The sequence below is a fragment of the Pongo pygmaeus genome, chromosome 9 (genome assembly GCF_028885625.2).
Source record: "Pongo pygmaeus isolate AG05252 chromosome 9, NHGRI_mPonPyg2-v2.0_pri, whole genome shotgun sequence".
NCBI lineage: Eukaryota > Metazoa > Chordata > Mammalia > Primates > Hominidae > Pongo > Pongo pygmaeus.
In genome coordinates, this window is record NC_072382.2 from 13,470,749 (window position 1) to 13,478,112 (window position 7,364).

Below are 7,364 nucleotides of genomic sequence, written 5' to 3' on the forward strand. Positions count from 1 at the left end.
ACTTGACATTCACCCACTGAAAATGTCCAGTCCCTGGCTCAGTGGGGATACCAGAGGCTGCTAACTGCCAGGCAGCAACAGACCAATAAAGGCTTCCAAAAGAGATGGCGCACTGGGCTGGGCATGCCCAGGAGCTCCTCCCAAGCTTGGCCATCAGGTAAGTCACTTCTCTGCAGGGGAGAAGGGGGGAGTGAACACATGGCGTTGCTGTAATTCAATGGACACTTCCCCATGGAAGCACCATGATGTCGAGGAGGGAGGGGAGGAAGGAAGGGCAGTGCTCAGAGGGGAGGAAAGCTGTGACCCGAGATGCCATTGCCTGGTTAATGTTCTTGGCAAGTCCTGGATGGGGCAGGAGCTGGAAGAGGAAGCTGAGGCCACAGGAAACCGTCAGAGCCCGGGACTATGCCAAGAACTTCTCTACTTTAAAATAACTTTTGGCTGGGTGTGATAGCTCATGCGTGTAACCCCAACACTTTGGGAGGCTGAGGCAGGCAGACTGCTTAAGGTCAGGAGTTTGAGACCAGCCTGACCGACATGGTGAAACCCCGTCTCTACTAAAAATGCAAAAATTAGCTGGGTGTGGTGGCATGCACCTGTAGTCCCAGCTACTCGGGAGGCTGAGGCGGGAGAATGGCTTGAACCCAGGAGGTGGAGGTTGCAGTGAGCCGAGATTGCGCCATTGAACTCCAGCCTGGGTGACAGAGCGAGACTCCATCTCGAAAAATGGTAAAATAAAATAACTTTTATTATCAGCAAAGCTGTGTAGGGGTGGAAAGGTGTGCTAACTTTCCTCATTCATCATAAAGGTCATGGCTGACACTCCTATAATAAAAGACTGGTTAACAAGAGGAAAGCATAACAAATTTATTTTTATAAGACACAGGAGCCTTCAGAATGAAGACCCAAAGATCCAGGGAAACCTATCTATTTTTATGCTTAGATTCTATGCAAAGCAGACAGCCATGTAGAAAGGTGATCGGACAAAAGGGCATGATTCATGGGAATAGACTGAGCAGGGACACCCAGCAAGGCCTGTCTATTGAGATGCTTCTTGGCCTCTCTGTACGGCACTTCTTCCTGCAGGTATGGGGCAGGACCCTTTCTGGAATAGGGGTCTTTAGGGGAGAAGGGAGAGAGTGACCCATTGTAGGTTTTATGGCTTGCTTTAGGGGAGAGGGGTTCTAGTTTCTATGACTGGGGAAAAAGAATTCTGGTGTCTAAGGATTCCTCTGGGGGCAAAAGAGTGGCAGGAGACAGGAGGATGGGAGAATGTCAGAGAGAGACTTGGCTTTTGAGACCTTCCAGTTTCCTTTAGTTCAAAGTACTCAGCCTGCCATAGCGCCATACTTTGGAGTACCGTTTTCTGAGCCCCAACAGCTGTGCACGTACATTGGAGAAAGTGGGAAGTTGCAGATGAGCAAAAACAAAGAAAACAAAACCACTCTATTCCTACCACCTAGGGAGTATCCTCATTGTCTATCCTCCCATATCTCTTTTTTTTTTTTGAGACAGTCTCACTCTGTCACCCAGGCTGGAGTGCAGTGGTGAGATCTCAGCTCTCTGCAGGCTCCACCTCCCAGGTGCAAGTGAGTCTACTGCCTCAGCCTTTGGAGTCACTGGGATTACAGGCGCCCGCCACCACACCCAGCTAATTTTTGTATTTTTAGTAGAGATGCGGTTTCACCATGTTGGCCAGGCTGGTCTCGAACTCCTGACCTGAGGTGATCTGCCCGCCTCAGCCACCCAAAGTGCAGGGATTACAGGCATGAGCCACCGTGCCCGGCCTCCATATCTCTTTTTAAGATTTTTTGTGTGTGTGCGTGAGACAGAGTCTTCTCTGTCACCCAGGCTGGAGTACAGTGGTGTGATCCTGGCTCACTGAAACCTCCACCTCCCAGGTTCAAGCAATTCTCCTGCCTCAGCCTCCCAAGTAGCTGGGATTACAGGCGCACGCCACCACGCCCAGCTAATTTTTGTATTTTTTTAATAGAGATGGGGTTTCACCATGTTGACCAGGCTGGTCTCCATCTCTTGACCTCAAGTGATCCGCCCGCCTCAGCCTCCCAAAGTGCTGGGATTATAGGCATGAGCCACCACACCCGGCCCCGAATCTCTTTTTATGCCTATGTAATTTTTTATTATTTTTTTTTAGAGGCAGGGTCTCACTATGTTGCCCAGGCTGGTCTCAACTCCTGGGCTCAAGTGATCTGCTTGCCTCAGCTTCCCAAAGTGTTGGGATTACGGGCATGAGCCTCAGCGCCCAGCTCTGCATATGTAATTTTTTTGTGTTTTGTTTGTTTTTCTGAGACAGAGTCTCGCTCTGTTGCCCAGGCTAGAGTGCAGTGGTGCAATCTTGGCTCAGTGAAACCTCCACTTCCCAGGTTCCAGTGATTCTCCTGCCTCAGCCTCCCTAGTAGCTGGGACTACAGGCCCTTGCCACCATGCCCGGCTAATTTTTGTATTTTAGCAGAGACGGGATTTTACCGTGTTACAGGCTGGTCTTGAACTCCTGACCTCAAGAGATCCACTTGCCTCAGCCTCCCAGAGTGCTGGGATTACAGGCAAGAGCCACTGTGCCTAGCCATATGTAATTTTTAAAATCAAAATGAGATCATACTGTCCTTGTCAGTTATCTCAGCCTCTCTCTGTCAATACATCTCCATCTTATCTAATGCTCAGCCAACATTCAAATTCTCTCATTGCTCCTAAAATGTCCTTTATGCTGGCACCTGAAAAAGGGAGTGCAGTCAAGGACCCTGCAAAGCCTGTGGTTGGATGCCCTTAAGTCTCTTTTAGTCTGGTATGTCCTTTTTTGTGACAATGACATGTCATAAAACTGGACTTGTTGTTTGCAAAATGCCCCACCTTCAGGGTTTATTGTGTTGTTTTTCTCGTTTCGTTTCTTCCTTAGTCTCCTGTATTTCTGGTAAACTGGAAATTATTGGACCCAAGTTAGGCATTTTGGGCAAAAAGACATCATGGGTGATGGTGGTATGCCACGCAGCATGACAGCAGAAGCACCTTCACATCATGAGTGATACTGAGCTAGGGGGATGGTTTCCTGAAGGACTGGATTGGAGGCCTTCCTGGCTAGGAGGCCCCTGCAAGCTCCTTGCTTTTATTTTACTGACATGGAAACGGAGGACCCGAGAGCAGCCTCCTGGAGCACAAGCCTTTGCAGTTTATAGAGGGTCTTCTTGAACCTGCAGGGACTTCTCCACAGGCCCAAGATGCAGTTTTGATTTCTTTCTTCCTTTCTTTTCTTTTTTTTGTTTTGAGATGGAGTTTCGCTCTTGTTGCCCAGGCTGGAGTGCAATGGCACCATCTCGGCTCACCGCAACCTCCACCTCCCAGGTTCAAGCGATTCTCCTGCCTCAGCCTCCCGAGTAGCTGGGATTATAAGCATACACCACCACACCCGGCTAATTTTGTATTTTTAGTAGAGACAGGGTTTCTCCATGTTGGTCAGGCTGGTCTCAAACACACAACCTCAGGTGATCCGCCCACCTCAGCCTCCCAAAGTGTTGGGATTATAGGCGTGAGCCACTGCACCTGGCCGAGGAGTTTTGATTTCTATATTAAGGAAACTGACACTCCAAGGGGTGAAGTGACCAGAGCTGGGACATGCTTTCTGTTTCCCCTGTGCCAGGCCCCAGGGCTCTGCCTGACCTTCTGCATCAGGAGAGGCCTAGTGTACCTGGCTCTTGGGTTATCAGGGCGTGCTCTGGCTCCAGGGAAGCCCAGCACCTGTCCTTGCCTTTCAGAGGGACGGGCCTTCGCTCTGGGCTGGGGGGCGGGGAGGGGACACAGCTGTCTGGGCCCCCGAATCTGCTGACTCAGCAGGTCTCAGGTTTCCCTCTGAGAGGGAGGCAGCCTTTTTGCAGGCAGCAGAGGACATAGTGGGAGGCTCTGGGGCTCTGAAGGTGGCCCCAGCTTTGTCTGTCCTGCTGCTCCCTGGTTCTGCTTCCGGACTCGTGAGTAAACTGAGTCTCAGAGAGCCTGGAAAGCAACTGGCCCTGGACACACAGCCAGATATGGCAGAGCTGGTTGTGCCTAAGCCGTATGGCTTGACTTCACATCGCAACCCAGGGCAGCTTCCATTGTGCCCTAGCCCTGCAAACCAACCTAGGGGAGGTCCCCTCTGGCCAACCAGTCCCCAGCCCAGTTAGAAGCCAGATGAAGTAGGGCTGGGCGCAGTGGCTCACGCCTGTAATCCCAGCACTTTGGGAGGCCGAGGCGGGCAGATCACCTGAGGTCGGGAGTTCGAGACCAGTCTGACCAACATGGAGAAACCCCATCTACTAAAAATACAAAAAAAATTTAGCCGGGCAAGGTAGTGCATGCCTGTAATCTCAGCTACTCGGGAGGCTGAGGCAGGAGAATCGCTTGAATCCAGGAGGCGGAGGTTGCGGTGAGCCAAGATCGCACCATTGCACTCCAGCCTGGGCAACAAGAGCGAAACTCAGTCTTAAAAAAAAAAAAGAAAAAAAAGAAACCAGGTGAAGTAAAGAGGGCACCGGGTGAACTCCAATCACAACCTAGCCTGCCTTCCACCTAGCCAGGCCTGTTCACACAGGCACTCACTGACATTCATTGCTGCCCAATGTGGGCCAAGCTCCCACTAAATGTTGGGGATATACAGATAACTAAATACGGGGGATATACAGCCGGGCGCAGTGGCTCATATCTAATCCCAGGACGTTGGGAGGCTGAGGTGGGCGGATCACGAGGTCAGGAATTCGAGACCAACCTGACCAACATGGTGAAACCCCATCTCTACTAAAGATACAAAAAAGTAGGCGGGCATGGTGGCGTGTGCCATAATCCCAGCTACTCGGGAGGCTGAGGCAGGAGAATTGCTTGAACCAGGCAAGCGGGGGTTGCAGTGAGTTGAGATCACGCCACTGCACTCCAGCCTGGGCAACAGAGTGAGACTCTGTCTCAAAAGAATAAAAAATAAAAATAAAAAGATTTAGAATCAGAATTGTTTTCATACTTGGCTCAGTGACTCACATGTTTTGTGACCTTGGACAAGTCATTTGACCTCTCTTAATCTCAGTTCCATTATCCAAAAATAGTGATAAAACTTGCTGGTTGGTTTGTTGAGAGAGGTAAATACATGTAGAGTACCTAATAACAGAAGCTCTTGCTTATATGATGCTTACTATTTGCCAGGCACTGTTCTGTGCATTGCACAAAGATTTATTTAATCTTTACAACAGAGGTAAGTACTATTATTATCATTCTCATTTTACAGATTAGGATCCTGAGGCCTGGAGAAGTTAAGCAACCTGTCCAAGTTCACACAGCACGTAAGTGGTGCAGCTGGGCTTCAAATTCGGCAGGCAGTCTGGTTTCAAAAGAAAGTAATGTTTGTGGGCCCAGGTATGGTGGCTCATGCATCTAATCTCAGTGCTTTGGGAGGCTGAGGCAGGAGGATCACTTGAGGGCTGAAATTTGAGACCAGCCTGGGCAACACAGCAACACCTTGTCTCTACAAAAAATTTAAAAATTAGCTAGGCTCGGTGGCACACACCTGTAATCCCAGCTAATCAGGGGGCTGAGGTGGGAGGATCCCTTGAGCCCAGGAGCCCAAGGCTGCAATGAGCTATGATCACACCCCTGCCCTCCAGCCTGGGAGACAGAGTGATGAGACCCTGTCTCAATTTTCTTTTTTTTTAAAAAAAGAACAATGCTTGTATGTCCAGGCACCGAGGCTCACCCTTGTAATCCCAGCACCTTGGGAGGCCGAGGCAGGTGGATTACTTGAAGTCGGGAGTTCGAGACCACCCTGTCCAACATGGCAAAACTTCATCTCTACTAAAAATATAAAAATTAGCCAGGGCCGTGTGAGGTGGCTCACGCCTGTAATTCTAGCACTTTGGGAGGTCAAGGCAGGTGGATCACCTGAGGTCAGGATTTCAAGACCATCCTGGCCAACCTGGTGAAACTTTGTCTCCACTAAAAATACAAAAATTAGACAGGCGTAGTGGCAGGCGCTGGTAATCCCAGCTACTTGGGAGGCTGAGGCAGGAGAATCGCTTGAACCCGGGAGGCGGAGGTTGCAGTGAGCCAAGATTGTGCCATTACACTCCAGCCTGGGCGAGAGAGTAAGACTGTATCTCAAAAAAAAAAAAAAAAAAAAAAGAAAAAAGAAAAATGCTTGTAATTACTGTGCTTAGACTATGGCCTGGCCATAGCACTTGTATAGGCTAGACGCTAACATCGGGTCCCAAAAGGGAAATGTTCTCTATCTACTCGCTCTCCTCCATTGTGCTAGGCCCCTTAAGTTCTCTGAGGTCAAAGGGCTGATAGGTCTGTGCACAGCACAGTTTGAGAAGGTATATTAGGTAACTAATGCTGTGATAATGCTGTACAGCACCCCAAAGCTCAGTGGCTTAAATCAGCAAGCATCTATTCGCAGGCCCACAGGCCTGCAACTTGGTCGGACTTGGCTGTGTGGCTCTGCTGCAGATGGCAGGTCCAGCTCAGCCCAGCTGCATGTCTCACCCTGGGGCCCAATAATAGTCAAGGATCTCCAGAGAAACAGAACCGATAGTGTGTATGTGTATACAGATGAGGAGATTTATTATGAAAATTGGCTCACGTGATGATAGAGGCCAAGAAGTCCCACGATCTGCTGTCTGCAAGCTGAGAACCAGGAAAGCTAGTCATATATATAATTCAGTCTGAATCTGAAGGCCCAAGAACCAGGAGCACGTGGATGTCCCAGCTCAGGAAGAGAGAGACTTCTCCCCTCCTCTGCCTTTCTGTCGTATTCAGGCACTTAATGGGACTGGGTGCTGCCCACCCCTTTTGGCGAGAACAACCTTCTTTTATTTATTTATTTATTTTTTGAAATGGAGTCTCGCTCTGTCATCCAGGCTGGAATGCAGTGGCGCAATCTTGGCTCACTGCAACCTTTGCCTCCCAGGTTCAAGCGATTCTCCTGCATCAGCCACCCGAGTGGCTGGGATTACAGGCACGCACCACAATGCCCTGCTAATTTTTGTATTTTTAGTAGAGATGGGGTTTCACCATATTGGCCAGCCTAGTCTCCAACTCCTGACCTCAAGTGATCCACCTGCCTCAACCTCCCATAGTGCTGGGATCACAGATGTGAGCCACCATGCCTGGCCTAAGAGCAACCTTCTTTACTCAGTCCATTGATTAAAACGCTATTATTTTCCAGAAACACTCTCACAGATACACCCAGAAATAATACGAGCTATCTGGATACCCTTAGCCCAGTTAAGCTGGTCCATAAAATTAACCATCACAGGCCTGGACTGAAGGGGCAGCAGCAGCCATCTGGGAGGTATTTATTCTTCCAGTGGCTACAGCAAAAGCACAAGGAACCA